An 18,830-nucleotide genomic window follows, 5' to 3' on the forward strand; every position below is an offset into this window, starting at 1 on the left:
TTGGAAGGTAGTAGTTAGTTCTAAAAATAGGGGTTTTGCTATGTATGTTTTCAGTATCTCTTTTGTTGCTTCTCAGTCCTCCTTTTAATTACATTAACAAGGTTTTGCTTGGAGGACTCTTAAAAGTGAATCACTACTAAATCTGAGTGTGTGTCTTCTCTCTCAAAACCTGCAGAAAGCCTATTTATCCATTCCTACAGGTGACACCATGTGTCTGATTTGTTCATCTCCTTCAGTGTTTCCTGTAATCTTAGTTTGTCTAAATGGCATTGTGTATTAACATGTGGTATCCTGGAAAACTGCTATGAAAGCATTTCTGGTTTTCAAGTTCGGCTGTTGACAGCAGTCGTTTCTTGAAGATGGGTTTGGAGGTAGGGTGCTGGAACAAAAGCCTTCTCCTGCTCCATCTCTTGGTTCTTTGAACCTTTCAGCTGCAGGGCTTGTACTGGTGCATGTTACTGGCTACACTTCAGGTTTTTGTACCTATGAACACTGAGAGCCTTCACAGCTTCTATTTGATTATTGTTAGTGTTTTCTTTATAGTATATTGGATTGTGGGTGTGGGGATGGTTCTTCAATGCTTGCTCAGCATGAGGCTGTGGGTGGGCACATTTATGACACTGTGACCTTGTTCGTGAAGAAAAAGGTGGTTTTTTTTTTTCATTTCTCTCAAATGGCAGAGTAATTACTAGTAGCCCATAATATGGCTGGTGGCAGGGAAGTGATGGAGAGTGCATGAGTGCTGCTGGGTGGTACAGAGCAAGAAGGAGGTCCTGGGTGTGGGCTCAGGCTGGGTGGAGGCTGTGTATTTCTACTGCTGCAGGAGAGGATGTGGGGCAGCAAAGGTTTAGCTCTTGCTTGCTATGAGCTCTGCCTTAAATGAGAAGTACTAGGGTGTATGCAGGTGTACAGCAGATAAGGGAGCTCCCTGAAGAGGATAGGCAGGGGAGAACAGCATCTGCACAGGGGAACCCCCTTTTAGCATCGGTACCCTCAAACCCAGAGTCTGTAGCTTGTGATGCTGCTTGGCCAACTTTTGGGCCAAATTTAGCTTTTTGGACATTGTCTGTTCCACCTTCCTCTTGTGTTTGTCCTGAATCCTAACATGTGCTTTTTACACACAAGTTGTAGCTTCCTTACCATTCATATGAAAAGGCAGAGGTTTTAACTTGGTAACTGCGCTTGCAGGTTGCTGTCCTTGGGTCTAAGTGCTCGCTTGACAGCTGCATCCCTTACAAGTCTCCAAAAGTGCCCAAAGGCTCCTGTGTAATTACCTGCAGTGAAGCTGTGGTAAATAGCAGCTGAACACCATGTTAAAAGAACAACACAAAAAAGAGGGTAAGGGAGATGTTTTAGGAGGCAATTTTCCCAATACATTGTCTAGCTTGGGAGATCTAGCTCAGGTTGAAAGGCAGTTTTAAAGAAAGACAAAAACAAGCAGATGCTATAATAATGCTGCAAACTTGTGCCTGTTATTTGGCCCTGTTTTATGCTTACCTGTTTGAAATTAAACTAATAGGAATATCTTGAATTTAAAAACAAATGTCACCTGTCTTCGATACAGCATGGTATTTTTAAAACACCTGATTGGTGGAAAGACTTGTCCTTCTGCAAACACAGAAAAAAGAGTGGGAAAGCTTGCTTAGAGTTTTGCTTTGATTTGGCTACATTTCTTTAAGTGCTTTCTTTTCTCTTTTTGTTTCTTAATGTAACAGTGGATTGTATGCATGCTGTGCTTAGGGATCTTCTTTCTTCAAACCTATGAAGATCAGACTGAGAATAAAATCTATTATAAGATGTATCAATATCTATTCAGACAATTTCCTGGGGCAATTTCTAGTTAAAAAAAAAAAAGCAAAAAAAAAAAGCTAAGGAACCCACAGAATTAAACATGCTAGATTTTGAAAACCCTTCTTGTATAGTTAGTTACTGTTAATAAGATCTATGGGAAATAATGTTGTGGATAAATTTTGTCCAGGAAAGGAAGTCTGGTTTGATAGTGTTGAGCATGACTCCTTTGAAAGCCCCTGATAGGCTAGTATGAAATACTGATTTCCATTTTGCCTTATCGAATGTTCTCTAGACAATATGTCCTCTAATTCCAGAAAGAATTATAAATGAGTGTTAATTGAGGGATATTCTGTTAGATTGAAGCAAATTATTGTCAAGCAAATCATTGCATTTCCTTCATCAAAACTGAAGAGAAGTGTAAAATTTTCTGTTCCTCTGCAGTCTTTTTAAGTCTTGACCACTAATGAAACAATAGTGGTATAAGATAGTTTCCTGCATGTCTGACTGGTGACTTGCACTTTAGTTTTGTACAAGATGTTTACACTGAATTATTTATATTTTCTCTTTTTCAAGCTGTTATTTAAACAAATAAAATACATGGGGAAAACATGCCCAAGGAGTACCAAGAGAAGAGAAATACATTTCAATGAGCAAAGGAAAAGATTAAGAGTTGAAGTGATTGAGAGTTCAGATTCAAGAAGGTTAAGTGACTCAGAAGGTTGAATAAGCTTGCAGATGACCCCAAGTTGGGTGGGAGTGGCTCGAGGGTAGGGAGGCTCTGCAGAGAGACCTGGACAGGCTGGAGCCATGGGCTGAGGCCAACTGGAGGAGTTTCCATAAGGCCAAATGCCGGGGGCTGCCCTTGGGCTACAACAACCCCCAGCAGGCTACAGGCTTGGGGAGGAGTGGCTGGAGAGCTGCCAGTCAGAGAGGGACCTGGGGGTGCTGATTGACAGCCGGCTGAACAGGAGCCAGCAGTGTGCCCAGGGGGCCAAGAAGGCCAATGGCATCCTGGCTTGTGTCAGCAATAGCGTGGCCAGCAGGGACAGGGAAGGGATCTGACCCCTGTACTCGGCACTGGTGAGGCCGCCCCTCGATTACTGTGTTCAGTTTTGGGCCCCTCACTACAAAAAGAACATTGAATGACTCGAGCGTGTCCAGAGAAGGGCAACGGAGCTGGTGCAGGGTCTGGAGCACAGGTCGTAGGAGGAGCGGCTGAGGGAACTGGGGGTGTTTAGTCTGGAGAAGAGGAGGCTGAGGGGAGACCTCATCGCCCTCTACAGCTGCCTGAAAGGAGGGTGCAGAGAGCTGGGGATGAGTTTCTTGAACCAAGTTGCAAGTGATAGGACAAGAGGGAATGGCTTTAAGTTGCACCAGGGAAGGTTTAGGCTGGATATTAGGAAGCATTTCTTTCCAGAAGGGGTTGTTAGGCTTTGGAATGGGCTGCCCAGGGCAGTGGTGGAGTCCCCATATCTGGAGGTGTTTAGGTCGGGTTGACATAGCGCTGAGGGATCTGGTGTAGTTGGGAACTGTCAGGGCTAGGTGAACGGTTGGACTGGATGATCTTCAAAGTCTTTTCCAACCTAGATGATTTTGTGATTCTGTGAATTGCAAAGTGTTCCAAATTCTTTGTCTGGTTAGGATTTCTCTGAATGTGTAATTATATTGTTGAATAGGTTTGAAGTTCAATTGGATTGATATGAGTGAGAACACAGTTCAGTATGAACCTGTATATCATTAATTCAGTTTCCTCATGTTAGTTGCCATTTAAATCTGGCAAGGAATAACCTGTGTTGAAATTGAAAATAATTTTCATGTTTTGCTTTAAACTTCAGAATTTAGCCAATTTAGTGCAACTGGAATAAAGTAAACAAGGCCTGATTTGTTTTGAGAGAGCAAAATCTCATCTAGAAAATCTGTCAAGGGTAATTTTAATTCTTACTTTAACATGTAATATCCAAGCAACTACCTCATGTTTGGCCCTTTTCTTATTTTAATCCTGGAAAATGAAATCCTGTGAGTAGCGATTGAAGGACCTGGGACAGTTTAGTTTGAGGAGGAGAAGGCTGAGGGGAGACCTCATCATTCTCTACCGCTACCTGAAAGGACATTGTGGAGAGGTTGGTGCTGGTCTCTTCTCACAGGTAATTAGTGACAGAACAAGGGGAAACAGCATTAAACTGCAACAGGGGAGGTTCAGGCTGGACATTAGGAAAAAAATTTTCACAGGAAGAGTGGTCAGGCAGTGGAATAGGCTGCCTAGGGAGGTGGTGGAGTCACCATCCCTGGATGTGTTTAAGGGTCACTTAGATGAGCTGAGATGAGATGGGGGATATGGTGTAGGGGAGAACTCTGTAGAGTAGGGCTGATGGTTGGACTCAATGATCTCAAGGTGATTTTCCAACCTGAATGATTCTGTGACACATCATTTAATGAGGTGAATTCAAGAGCTGTTTAAGAAATACAGGGAGGCAAGAGTTTTCTCCTGGAAATATTTTAAATACCTGCCATATATGTAATGTCCTAGTCAAAGTCCAAAGACATGGAGTTGCCTCTTAAAACATACTATCAAACTTCAGAGATTCTCAGCAGTTCTTTGAGACTGGTACAGTGTGATTGAATTTCCTGTTTGAATACTTTGAAGGTGGAATGGCAACCTAAATTAAAATCATTTGTGTTGGGAAGATTGACAAAAAATATAAGGTCATTCCATCATGAAAATTAAGCAATAACAACCTTTAATACCTTGTAATTAATGCTAACAGGAGAAGAAATGAAAAACAGTGTTTCGAGGAATGAGATACAAAAAGCAGAGACTATAGATTTTTGAAGTGCCTTAAGTGCTACCTCTTAATCCTTAAAAAATTAACTCAGATGTTTTTATTTATATAGCTCATTTGTTTTTACATGGCTTTAAACATACTAGCATACTATGCAGTCATACAAAAACTGTTTATTATACACCCTTTAGTTTTGGCAAATACATTTTTCCACAGGATAACCTTGTAATGACTTTTTTGTCACTTTGAAACATTTTTGGAACACTCTTCTGTTTCACCGACATATTCTTTGAAGTTTTTTTCTACAAAAATAGTTTTGTAGAAGCAGATCACTTTACAGATTAGGAGTATAACTGAACTTGCCTTGGCCGGTGATTCTAAAAATATTTTTCATGTGATAAAGCTGTCTAAACACTGAAGCAAAAGTTTGGGATATTTGGTAGCAAAACTGAATGTTAGCAGTTTGCATATGTTAAGGTCTGTTAGGAAGCACTTAACTTTATCCAGATCTGCAGAACTAAAACATTTCAGAGCCCAAAAAATGTTCTTCCATAATTATCAATAAAATTAGTAACTTATTACCCAATGCTTGCAGCTCAACAGTGGAATTATAAAAATGTCAATGATGGGAAAACTGGAAGAAATGCTGCACGTTTCTTCTCTCATAAGCATCTCTAGGCTAGGGTTTACAGTTGAAATGTTACAGAATATTATAGAATAAAAATAAATAAAACATTGGTAATGTTTCATAGAATCATAGAATGGTTTGGGTTGGAAGGGACCTTAAAGATCATCTAGTTCTAATGCCCCATCCAACCTGGCCTTGCCCCCTCCCTGGAAGTGTTCATCCACCACTTCTCTGGACAGCCTGTTCCAGTGTCTCACCACCCTCACAGTGCAGAATTTCTTCCTTACGTCTAATCTAAATCTATCCTCTTTCAGTTTGAAATCATTACCCCTTATGTTATCGCTACCCTCCCTGATAAAGAGTCCCTCCCCATCTTTCCTGTAGATTCCCTTTAGGTACTGGAAACCTGCTATAGGATCTCCCTGGACTTGCCTTCTCTCCTAGGCTGAACAACTTCAACTCTTCAGCCTGTCCTCATAAGGGATATCCTCCAGCCCCCCAATCATCTTTGTGGCCTCCTTTGGACCTGCTTGAGCAGGTCTATATTCTTCTTACGTTGGGGGCCCCAGAACTAGATACAGTACTCTAGGTGGGGTCTCGCAAGAGCAGAGTAGAGGGAGAGAATCCCCTCAACCTGCTGGCCACACTTCTCTTGATGCAGCTCAGGATACAGTTGGCTTTCTGGGCTGTGAGAGCACACTGCTGGCTCATAATCAGTTTTCCATCTGCTACTACTCCCAAGTCCTTGTCTGCAGGGCTGTTCTGAATCTGCTCGTCACCCAGCCTGGATTTGTGTATGGGATTGCCTTGATCCTGGTGCAGGACCTTGCATGTGATTTTGTTGAACTTCATGAGGTTTGCATGGGCCCACCTCTTAAGCCTGTCAAGGTCCCTCTGGATGGCACATCCCTTCCTTCCAGTGTGTCAACTGCACCACACAGCTTGGTGTTGTCGGTGAACTTGCTGAGGGTGCGCTCAATCCCACTGACCATGTCACCAACAAAGATGTTAAACAGTACTAGTCACTATGCCAACACCTGAGGAACACCACTCGTCACTGTTCTCCACCCAGACATCAAGCCATTGACTGCAGCTCCTTGAGGGCGACTATCCATCCAGTTCCTTATCCACCGAATGGTCCATCCATCAAATCCATGTCTCTCCAATTTAGAGACAACAGTGGTGTATGGAATAATGTCAAATGTTTTGCACAAGCTAGGTAGATTACATCAGTTGCTTTTCACTTGTCCACCAGTGCTGTAACCCTGTGTTGTGGTTTGAACCCAGCCGGCAGCCAGTCACCACATGGCCAGCTGTTCAACTCCCCCCTCCCCAGTGAAATAGGGGAGGGAAAAAAAGAAAAAAACTCATAGGTTGACTTAAAAACATGGAATTTACTAGTAGTAACAAGAGAAACAACAGTAACAAAATGTAAATCCAAAACAGGTAAAGTGCAGCAGTAGCTCACTGAGTGCGGTGACAGGTCGCAGCCTGTCCCCCCACAGCAGTGATCTGACCGCACCAGAAAATCCTGCCACGATGCCCTGGAAACTCAAGACGGTGCGAGAGAGAGCTCAAATCCGCCTGCGTACTGAGCATGGTGTCCCATGATAGGGAATGCTCCAATGATCGATTTGGCCTGGCCCTCTAGCTGGGCTCCCTCTCAGCCCAAGGGAAGTTAACTCTATCCTGGCCAAAACCAGGACACCCAGTTGTAGAAGGCCACCAAACTTGTTAGGCACTATTTGCTCTTGGTGTAGCCATATTGGCTGTCAGCAGTCATCTCTTTATTTTCCATGTGTCCTAACATAGTTACCAGGAGGATCTGTTCCATGGTTTTGCTGGGCACAGAGCTGAGACTGACTGGCCTGTAGTTCCCTGGGTCTTCCTTTTTTTTTTTTTTTCCCCCCCACTTTTTAAAAATGGGAGTTATAGTTCCCCTTTTCCAGTCAGCAGAAACTTCACTGGACTGCCACAACTTCTCAAATATGACGGATAGTAGCTTAAGCACTTTCATCTGTCAGTTCCTTCAGGATCCACAGATGTATCTCATCAGTTCCCATGGACTTGTGCACCATCAGTTTCCTTAGATGGTCTCAAACCTGATCATCTCTTACAGTGGGCAGTTCATTCTCCCAGTCCCTGCCTTTGCCTTCTGCATCTTTGGTGGTGTCGCTGGAGCACTTGCCAGTGAAGACTGAGGCAAAAAAGTCATTGAGTACCTCAGCTTTTTCCATGTCCTGAGTAACCAGGTGTCCTGTTTACTTCCAGAGAGGGCCCACATTTTCCCTAGTCTTCATTTTATCACTCATGTACCTATAGAAGCTTTTCTTGCTGTTTATGCCCCTGGACAGATTTAATTCTACCAGGGCCTTGGCCTTCCTAATATGATCCCTGGCTGCTTGGACAATTTCTCTGTATTCCTCTTGGGCTATCTGTTTGTGCTTCCATCCTCTGTAGGCTTCATTTTTATGTTTGAGCTTGTCCAGGAGCTACATGTTCATCCATGCAGGCTTCTGCTATTTTTACCTGACTTCCTTCTTGTAAGGTTGCATTGTTCCCGAGTTTGGAGAAGGTGATCCTTGAATATTAACCACGTTTCTTGGGCCTCTCTTCTCTCCACGGCTTTACCCCATGGGACTCTGCCAATCAGCTCTCCCGAAGAGGCCAAAGTCTGCTCTTTTAAAGTCCAGGGTAGCAAGCTTACTGTGTTCCCTTCTCACTTCCCTAAGGGTCTTGAACTTTACCATTTCATGGTAACTGCAGCCAGGACTGCCCTTGAGCTTCACATTCCCCCTTCCAGCCCCTCCTTCCTCCTTGGTGACAATAAGGTCCAGTATAGCACTTTTCCTCCTTGGCTCCTCTATCACTTGTAGAAGGAAGTTATCATCAATGCATTTTGTGTGTGTGTAGCAGGGGAGGGTGCTACAGCAGTGGTCCACCGTGAGCAGCTTCTCAAAGCTCCCCTGGCTTCAAATAAGACTCACCTCTGGCCAAGGCTGAGCTAATTAGTGATGGTGGCTGCACCTCTGTGATAACATATTTAAAAAGGGGAACATGGGAAGACGATTTAGCATTCTGAGGAGAAGTTGTGAGGGAGACACCTCTGCAAACACCAAGGTCAGTAGAAGAGAGGAGGAGGAGGAGGAAGGGTGGGAGGTGTTCCACAGCAGAGACCACCCTGCAGCCTGTGGTGAGAGGGCAAGCTCTACCCCTGCAGCCGATGGAGGTCCATGGTAGAACAGATGCTGACCTGTGGCCTGTGGAAGACCCCATGCTGGAGCAGGTGGCTGCACCAAAAGAAAGCCACAACTCTAAGGGAAGCCTGCACTGGGGCAGTTTGTCTCTGGGAGGGTCGAACACGTGGGAGGGACCCACGCTGGAGCAGTTCGTGAAGAGCTGCAGCCTGTAGGAAGGCCTCATGTTGGATAAAATTTGTGGAGGATTGTCTCCTGTGAGAGGGACCCCACATTGGAGCAGGGGAAGACCACAAAAGTCCTCCCCCTGAGGAGGAAGGAGCAGTGGAACTGACTGCACCCCCCATTCCCTGCCACCTGTGCTGCTGAGGAGGAGGTGGTATAGAAATCTGGAACTAAACTGAGCCCAGGAAGGGTGAGGTGAAGGTGTTTTTAAGATGTGGTTATACTTCTCCCTGTCCCACTCTGTCTGTCGAGTGTTGTTATTACTGTCTGAATTTAACTAATGTTCTTTTTCTTTTTGTTTCCCTAATGATTCTGTCTCCTGCCTATAACCATAACGGGTGAGTCATTCATTCCTGTCCTTATCTCAGTTCCTGAACCTTTTGCTGTGTTTTTTTCCTTCCCATTCCTGGGGAGGAAGGAGTGAGGGAGCAGTTGCGTGATGTTGAGTTGCCCTCTGGGTTCAAACCACAACGGGACCTGATGGGATTCATCCCAGAGTACTGAAGGAGCTAGCTTATGTTATGGCAGGGCTCCTTTTGATCATCTATCAAAGGTCTTGAGGCTTCTGGGGAGGTCCCTGGTGACTGGAAGCTAGCCAACATTATTGCAATCTACCAAAAGGATAAGAGGGAAGACCAAAGAAGCTGCAGACCTGTTAGTCTAACCTCAGTTCCTGGAGAAATTATGGAGAGGATTATACTGGGTACTTTTGAATGGTGTTTAAAGGAAAATACAATCATCAGGCAGTCAACATGGATTCACAAAGTAATAGTCCTGGTTAACTAATCTGATATCCTTCTATGATAAGATCACCTGCCTAATGGATGAAGGGGAGGAGGTGGGTATAGCCTGGACAAGTAGTCCAGCTGTGGTACAAAAGGGTTCACAGTGCACTGGGTGAAGAACTGGCTGAAGGGCAGAGATCAAAGGGTTGTAGTGAATGAGGTTACATCTCTCTGGTGACCAGCAGTGTTCCTCAGGGCTCTATTCTAGGGTCAGTTCTGTTCAATATCAATGATCTGGAGGCAGGAATTGACTTGCAAGACCGCTGATGATACCATACTGGGAGGTGCTGTTCACTCTCTTAAGGACAAGAGGAGGCCTTGCAGGACTGTTCTGGTTTCAGCTGGGATAAAGGGTAGATTGGAGCACAGGGCTATGACTAGTGGAATGATATTTACCAAGTTGAAATGCCAGACTTGGCACCTAGGGTGAACATTGGGCACAAATATAAATTGGGAGAGGAATGGCTACAGCACAGCCCTGCAGAAAGGGAGCTGGGGGTGCTGGTTGACTAGAAGTTCAACATGAGCCAGCACTGTGCCCTGGCAGCCAAGAGGGCAAACTGCATCCTGGGCTGCATCAAACACAGTATAACCAGACAGTCAAAAGAGCTGATTCTCCCACTGTATTCAGCATTGGTGTGGCCTCAGCTTGAGGCACTTTGTGCAGTTTTGGGCCTCTACAATTTAAGAATGATCTGAAGGTCCTTGAATGCATCCAGAGGAGGGCAACAAAGCTGGTGACAGGGCTGGAAGGAATGTCCTGTGAGGAGTGGCTGAGACTTCTGGGTACTTAGTCTGGAGAAGTGGAGGCTGAGGAGAGACCTCACTGCCCTCTACAGCTACCTGAAAGGAGGTTGCCAAGAACTGGGGATGAGTCTCTTTAACCAAGTAGTAAGTGATAGGACAAGAGGTAATGGCCTCAAATTGTGCCAGGTAAGGTTTAGACTGGATATTAGTAAGCATTTCCTAATTAGGAAGGGGTTGTTGGGTGTTGGAATGGGCTGCCCAGGGAGGTGGTGGAGTCCCCATCCCTGGAGGTGTTTAAGAGTCGGGTCGACATAACGCTAAGGGATCTGGTGTAGTTGGGAACTGTCAATGTTAGGTTAATGGTTGGACTTGATGATCTTCAAGGTCTTTTCCAACCTAGATGATTCTGTGACATTAGGAAGCATTTCTTTAGTGTGGGGGTGGTCAAACACTGGAACAGGCTTTCTAGAGAGGTGATTGATTTGGACAATGCTCATAATAACATGCTTTAACTTGGTCAGCCCTGAAATGGTCAAGCAGTTGGACTAGATGATCATTGTAGGTTCCTTCTGACTAAAATAGTTTATTCTAGTCTACCTCTTTGAGGCAGAAAAATGAAGCAGAAGGTGTACCATAGTGGTCAGAAACAGCATTGCAATTTTAGTTATTTCTGTTTGAAGAAAATGTTAGTTTTCTATGACCCCTCTTTATAAATCACTCATCATTAGCTTCACTTGGCTACCTGTTCTGTTCTCTTCCTCAAAATGTCAAGCAGCTGAATAGTATAATTGTTGTGATTGTTACATACATGCCAACATATACAACATCTGCATTACCTTCAGTTCAGTTTTCCAGTATATTAAATAGGAAGAAAGAGATATTGCAATTAATATTGAAATAGTTTCTTAAGAAGCAATTTCCTGCTGACCCAAGTTAAAATATAGTGCAGTCTGTCTGCAGGTTTCAAAGGGCAATGAAGATACACAACGGATATTGTTCCTCTATGTGCAGAATGGTATTGCAAAAGATAAGTAATGAGGATGTGCCAATTCTATTGAATTAGTCTTGCTCTTAGATACTAGTTAATATTATTTCAAATACAAACTTTTTATTGTGAACAGTAACTGAAATATGCTGCTTTCATGTTGATGTACTCTAATCTCTTAGGTTGGTTTCTTAGTTTATAAATATTTCATGTCATCTTCTGTGAAGAAAAGTTCTCTGTTACTTGGCTTTTGCTGGAGAGTGCTGATGCAGTCCAGAAGCTGTTCTAGCTATTCAGAAATCCACTTGCTTTTGCTACTGGAGCTACTTACGGGTTTCTTTTTAATTGTCATGTAAAAAGTCAGCTACATCTATGATGACTAGTCATAATGTTGAATGGTGAGTGCAGTAGGAGATTTTGTTCTTTGCTACTGAATTTTCACAGAAGTTCTACCAAACAGCATTACAGACATCGATTCTCAGCATTAGGCAGCAGCCATTTTTTCTGGTTTTAAGCATTCCCAGGTGGGGAACCTTACCTTCTTAAGGCTTACACAGATTTCATATGACACTGTTCTTTACAAGACAAATGTTCTGATGTTTTTCTAAGTCACCATATGTACTCCATAGAATGAAAAGCCCCATAAATAAAATAAATTATATTTACTCGATTGTTAATGAAGTAAAATAACCACAAAGAACTGAGAGGTGTGATGGAAAAATTCTTAGCCTTGACTTGCGATTTAACAGAAAAAGTTTAACACAAGTATGGCATCACTGGAATACAGAGTAGTTTTGATAGCTCTGAAAATATTTGTTTCCAATTTGATCTTTGCATAGGATAATGAAGTTAAAATAAGAACTAAGTAGCTATTTATTTGACTTTCTGAAGTGTCTGGAAGTCAAGATAAAAGATTCTCTATAAAAAGTATTTTTATTGAGCAGGGAGAAGTATATAGTTAATAACGAAGATAGAAATTATTTCAAATCCTGCAATTTTGGGACCTGTTTTTCTCAGTAAAAGAGAAAATTGCAAGGGGCTGTATTTTGTATACAAATATGAAGATGCATTAATGCACAATTTTGTGGAATTTTTATTACTCATAATAATAGTATCTACAGAAGAAATTGATGTTTATAGTCAGAGTTTTTAATGTTATAGCTAATGTTTTTTCCACCAAAAATAATGGTCTGGTTTATTATAGTATTATCCAGACAGCCTTAGCTGCAGTTCAGTTGCTAAGGATCTCTCCTGTTCAAGGATTTTTCTTTTTCTTCAGTGGCATGGTTTTCTAAGGAAGACTTAGACCAGGTTCTTTCTTGAAGTCATTTACTCCAATCCATTGATACCTGAGTTACATTTTCTTCTAATGGTCTTTTTTTGTGAACCATTTCATGTTGGAAAGAAAAACTAGAATTAAAAGGTTAAATATAGTGTAGGAATAACTAGTTTTAAAATACTGTTTTATTTTCTCTCTCTTGTTCCTCTCTTATCTGGAGGAAACCTAGGGGAGTAGATGGAAGAAATGGGAGGCATGAACTATGAATGGTCCTAGACATTTCCAGTAACTTTTGTGGGTCTTATTAAGGATTATTGCTTGTGTGTGCAGTGCAGAATATAGCTAAATAGCTTTCTGTATCTTTGAGTCAAGAGGAGGGCCTTCTGTACCATCTGGGACTTGTACTGAAGTTAGAAAGCTTGCCTTAGGTTATTTGATGTCTGTGTATGGTGAGCCCGTCAAGAAAGCTGCTTCTCCTGCTGGAGGTCTTGAAAGGTATGGGAAAACACAGTTTCATACGGCATTCCATGGTCAGGTAGGTGATTTGTTGCCACCAGTATTATTCCAGAGTATGACACATGAAGTGAAGCTTTTAAATCCTTTCCCTTTCTTCTTCCATTTCAGCAAAGCTGAACTAGACAAATAAGTTATGTGAATTTCAACAGTGTAACTTCAATGAGAAAGGGAACTTCCAAGTTAAGGTAGCCCTTGCCTGTCCTCTGCGGGTACAGATTGCTTCATCCTTTACTGTTAATGAGTGAGATGCATTCTTTCCCATCTGCAGCATGTGTACATTAAATGGGCTTGGACAGCATTATGAAATAGTGAGGATACCTTAGGTCCCCCTTTCAATCTCAAACAGTTTATGTCAAAACACTTGGTAATTGTACTTTCAAAGGCCAGGGTTTTTTTTATATGTGCTGCAGAAAAAAAATGAAATTAGGATTTCCTGGATCTGTTCAATTTACAGCTTCATGTTCTCAATTGTTTCTAGGACTTGCAGACCTAGGTTGCATATGTGCTCTGAGAATTAATGTAAAAAACCATTACATTACAGAAAACCACCTTTAAATTTATCTAAATTATTGATGGCATTATAAATACAAAACTGCAGATTGCTCTGTGAATCAGAGGGTGTAGGAAGCTCACTGCTGTATTTTAGAAACTCAAAATTGTGTTCAAGGCCTACTGCTGTCTTTGTGTGCTATGAGAAAGAGTTAGGGTGGCATATGTGGCTTTTTAACCATGTAAACAAACAAACAAAAAGCAACCAACTTCCCCCCCCCACACCCCCCACCCCTCCAAGCCAAAAAAAACCCCAATCTTTGTTAGCGTCATTTTTTTGCCATGGTAAGAAATCGATTGTGAGAGAACGGCTGTTTACTACTCTCTCTGCTGGTCTTTTAGCAATGTTTAAAGGACAGTGCTGAGTTAAGTACTCCAGCAAGACCTGGATTTGGAAGATCTTTTTGGGCGAGATGTAGTCTTTTTTACTTTCCCTGCTCTCCTGTCTTGTGTATCAGTTTGATCTCAGTTGACAAAGAAGCTATCCAGTGGTCAGGGAGTAGACCTTACATACAGAAAATGTCACTCTAAAAGTTGGTTAGGGTTCACTTTATTTAAGGGCTTAGAAATTGTATCTTGCTATACTATCCAGCTGGTAGAAGTGGTGGGAATCTGCACATTCAGTATATAGGGCAGGGAACTTAGTATGATTGTAAATGCAATACTGAAAACTCAGTTCTCTCTGAGCTTTCACTTCAGGGTTGTATCTGTCTCATGAAATACTTGTTAGCATAAGGTGTTAAGCAAATGTGCATTCCTTGTTCCTAGTGTATAAGGTACCATTTAACTCACACTCAACTGGATAAATTTTGCTAGCTTTTGTTTGTACCTGCCCAGCAATTTGTTGCTATTATTGGCTGAGATGTGCCTGAATGTAGGGCATAATGGACCTGTTATCTTCTTCTGTCTTTTTGTATAGAGTCCAAGTACTAGAGCCCACAAGCTGGGAAGGTGAGCTTCTGAGCAGCAGAATCAAAGAACTTTTATAGAAATTACAGTCAAATGTTTAAGGCTGACTTCTTACTGCAGGAGGGATTCGGTACCACTGTCTGTTCCTTGGAAAGTGAATGCTGCCCCTTTGTTGTGAGACTTCTTTTAATGGAGATGGTGATGGATAGAGGGAAAAGTTGGTTGAAGGGTGAGAAAATGATAGGCAAAAGTCTATAAAATACCAGTACAAAAAAGTTACCATTAAACCAGTTCTCTATCAGAAGACTTCAGTTCCTCCAAGAACCCACTTCTTGTATCCTGCAGGGTGCACAAAATGTATGTGAATTGTTACAGTCACTATTCTGCATGGTTCTGATGTTGTGTCAGTATCTGCCTAAAAGAAACTTTTGCCTTGCCTTACTTATTCTGATTGCATTTTTAATAAAGGAAAGATCTATTCACAATGAAGTGTTTGACAGTGTTCAGTGGTAAATGAATCTCATGCTATCCCTTTTAAAAGCTTTAACTCTTAATAGAATTTTGTTACTGTTACCTCCAAAGGCCTCAGTGTGGTGACTGTTAGTAAAATGCATCATCATGGCTTGATTGGCATTGGTTCCTTAGGTTCAGTCAATGTCTGATGTAACACATGGGAATGCATGCCTGAACACAACAAATGAAAAAGCAGTGCTTCAGCTGGGGAATAAAGAAGCAAAACATTTAAGATAAATGGTTTAAGACATTTATCTGAGCTGTAGAGAAGTCATATCTCCCCACATAAATAGGGGACAGATAGTCTACAATTCATAAATTCCTGCCCTGGCTTGCTGTGATCTTGGTAACTAATTATGCTGGCATTATCAGGTTATAGAATGCATTGAATGAGAACTGAACACTCACGTATCTCTTTCTTATATACTGAATGAATATAATAGGCAATTTTACCAAAATAGATACTGAGATAATACGGAAATCATTGTTAATAACACTGTGTATTAGCAATGATAATGTTGTTACTGAGCTTTCATTTCAAGATGCACATTGATATCTTGCAGTGATCTCTGGAAGGCGCTATTTGTTTGTATTGAGTATTTCAATAATCTTTATCAGCTGCAGATTACTGCACGTGCATGTATGGGAAGGATGGTCAAAATTAATAGGTCAGTACAACCAATATGCTTCTATTTCTCTTGTTTGTGAAGTGTTTGCAATACAGCTAGGATTGCAGCTGAGGGCCTAAATAGTTTCCCTCAAGGGAAATTAAGTGACAGTATACTGTACATGAGCACCTGAGGTCTGTAGAGTACTGGAGATCAGTACCTGTGGAATTGCATGTATGTGTATGCTTCCCTAACATTATGGAAAAATGACATTCCACCTGTGAGAACTACTTCTTGTCATAGGGCCTGAGCCTTCTTGCTCTCGTTTCTACACCTTCCCGTCTTCCCTCCATCATTTATCAGCTGGTGGAGTCCTTTAGTTTCACATAAGTTCGAGTTCTTTTGCAGTATTTGAACAGCTTCTGCTATAGTTACAGCCCTGTTTGATCTAAGTTCCCTTCTGTGGCCTCAAACGTACCAGTGTTGTACTTACTACAGCAGTGTTCACCCCAAAATACAATGAAACATGATAAACAGAAGTGATGGACTTTGCCTGTGTAATTGTGTTGCATAAACTATTTTTATTTCAAAATTACACCTAAAATTGCTTTAGGAGACTGGTCTGTGTTTAGCAAATGCATTTGCAAATGCCTAAGATTAAAGCTTTCATTTATGGAAGAAAAAAAATGATCCTGCATTCTGACAAAGGTAAAATAACAGTATAGTGTCATGCTTATCTTGTCTTACACAGACAACAAAAAAACCCAGCTTATTCTGTGACTGGTGGGCTTAAAAGAAATCTGCATAGTTTTGCTTTTCTCTACTTCTCTACTCCTGGCCCTACAGTTCTTGTAAGAAGAGACACTGTGTTATAACTGGTTTGTATTCTGCATACTGCTGGCTGCATCTCAGTGAAGATGTTCTCTGCAACTGCCACCTTAGTGCAGGCAATAATTTTTAACTGGATCTGTAGGAATCTATAGGGCCTTAATTGTTGTGGAGACTGGCTTGAAGTTGGACCACCTAGTCAAAAGATAGACCAGAGAGGGAGGAAATGCATTGTGATCATAAAAGCTGTTTCCATAAGAAAAAAATCTGACCCAAATAATTAAGTCTTAGTGATAATGTTATGCAAGAGACTTTGTTTATCTCTTGCTTGAAATGCATCTGTAGGTCCTCCTTCAAAGGAGGGAAGCAGTCATTGGGAAGATGCTTCTGTCCTTCTGAGGAGGAAATTAATTGCCTGTCTGTAGAAGGGGATAGTGTTTTCTGCTTATTGAACTGGTCTAGCGTAGCTGCTTTTTTGACAAGCTTTGAGAAGCAGATTAGGGTTTCCAGGTATTTCCTCTTCAAAATCACTCCTTCCTAGTTTCTGTTGTTGGTTTTCTGTTGGTCTAGACTTGTAACTGGCTTTTGTTTCTCTTTCCTCAGTACAGGGTGGGGTTTTTTTTCCTCTCCTGTTGTTTTTTTCTATCTACCTTTTCTGTGATTTACTAAACTCCTGTGACTTCTCTCTTCTCCACTCAACAAACCTTGCTAGAATGGTTGCCTGTTGGCTGAGCTAAACCACACGTGTCACTGCAGCCCCTGTTGCTACTTGTGGCAGTGTTGCAGTTTAACTCCAGCCCGCAAGTGAGATCTACCTAGCCACTCGTTCACTCCCCTCTAGTGGGATGGAGGAGAAAATTGGAAGGATAAATGTGAGAAAACTCATGGATAAAGACATGCACACAAGCAAAGCAAAACAAGGAATTGATTCACCACTTCCCATCAGCAGCAGGTGTTGAGCCATCTCCAGGAAAGCAGGGCTCCTTCACATGTAGCAGTTACTTGGGAAGACAAACACCATAACTCTGAATGTCCTCCCTTCCTCCTTCCACCAGCTTTTATTGCTCGGCATGATGTCATATGGTCTGGGATATCCCTTTGGTCAGTTGAGGTCAGCTGTCTTGGCTGTGTCACCTCCCAGCTTTTTGTCCACCCCCAGCCTACTCACTGGTGGAGTGCTTTTGAGAAGCTAGGAAGGCCTTGACACTGTGTAATCACTGCTCAGCAATAATGAAAATATCCCTGTCTTACTAATACTGTTTTCTGCAAAAATCCAAAACAGACCCCCATACTAGCTACTGTTAAGAAAATAAACTCTACCCCAGCCAAAACCAGCACAGACAGTTCAACAAACCAAAAAGAGTTTATGCTGGTGAGTGCTGGTTCAGGGTTCACAGAGATGCTGTTTCTGCTAGTACAAATAGTAGTGGCTTCAAAAAGAATGGTGAGGAAAGTTTTCATTTTAGTTGTAGTCTGCATGTGTGCAGTAGCATGGAGCTTTGCTCAGTCACTTTTATTTTCAGGAAGGCTTCTTTCACAAGTCTATATAATTTTCCTTCTATTAAAAGCCCATCTTTCAGTTTGGGAAGGCACCCAAAGTGGTTTTTTTGTGATTAAGTGTTTTGTAAGACATCACCCAAGTTTCATCAAAGCCTGAAAGTGTAACAGACTTTGTTTTCAGAACTGTAATGTGACACTTTGACAAGGTACTATTCAGCATGGCTAACAGCTGTGTAAATCTGAAAGACTAGACATTTGAGGAAGAGAATAAGAAATATTTTATACTGACAGTGTTTTCTGCACTAATTAAGTGCTCGGAAGTTGACATGATAGTTATTTAAAAAGAAGTGATTTGTTACTTGTCACATAATGAAGCTAGAAATTGCTGTAACAGTTTATTATTATAGTTTCTAAAGTTTCTGTGTTTTCATCTGGATAAATATCTGCTGCATAATCTTTCCCTGTTTTTATAGAAGTGGATTTCATACTTCTGAACCTTGTATGGCCATTTAAATAATACTAAGAAGTCTTTCTCCTTAAGTTGTCTTCTGAAGGCATAGGAGGAGCAGGAAGGTTTCTTTATCTTTGACTGAAAAAGTTGCCAGTATGTATTCCTGTAAACCTGCCACTGTGCTTAACTAGGACTATTATATTTGCATTTTTCAAATGCTGGTAAGCCCTCCTAAGGGAAGATGTCAGTATAAAGTGAAATACTATTTCTGGGAGGTTATAACGCAAAATGCTTAGATCCCAACTTAAAGGCTGGGTATGTCTGAAACAATCTCTCAGATTTGACCTATCATAACACTTTTCTTCAAAGTCTTTGAAATCCCATTTTATTAGCTGTAGGGCCTCTTTTTTCCTGCCAAGAAAAGCAAACTGAGTTCTGTAGCTACAGTAAGACAGTGTTGCAGAAAAGTCTGGAAATGAGGTTATTCTTGCTCTGTTTTTGTCATCATTTTGCCTTTCCATTGATTGCATTAAGTGAAC

At 41.7% G+C, this 18,830-nt stretch overlaps 1 protein-coding gene across 3 annotated transcripts in view; it reads left to right on the plus strand.

Annotated features, from left to right (window-relative positions):
- Positions 1-18,830, plus strand: part of MLLT3 (MLLT3, super elongation complex subunit) — a 121,268-nt gene that overhangs the window by 28,861 nt on the left and 73,577 nt on the right. The window lies entirely within an intron of this gene.

Source organism: Athene cunicularia (assembly GCF_003259725.1).
Source record: "Athene cunicularia isolate RWA chromosome Z unlocalized genomic scaffold, athCun1 chrZ_part2, whole genome shotgun sequence".
In the NCBI taxonomy this organism is placed as follows: Eukaryota; Metazoa; Chordata; class Aves; order Strigiformes; family Strigidae; genus Athene; species Athene cunicularia.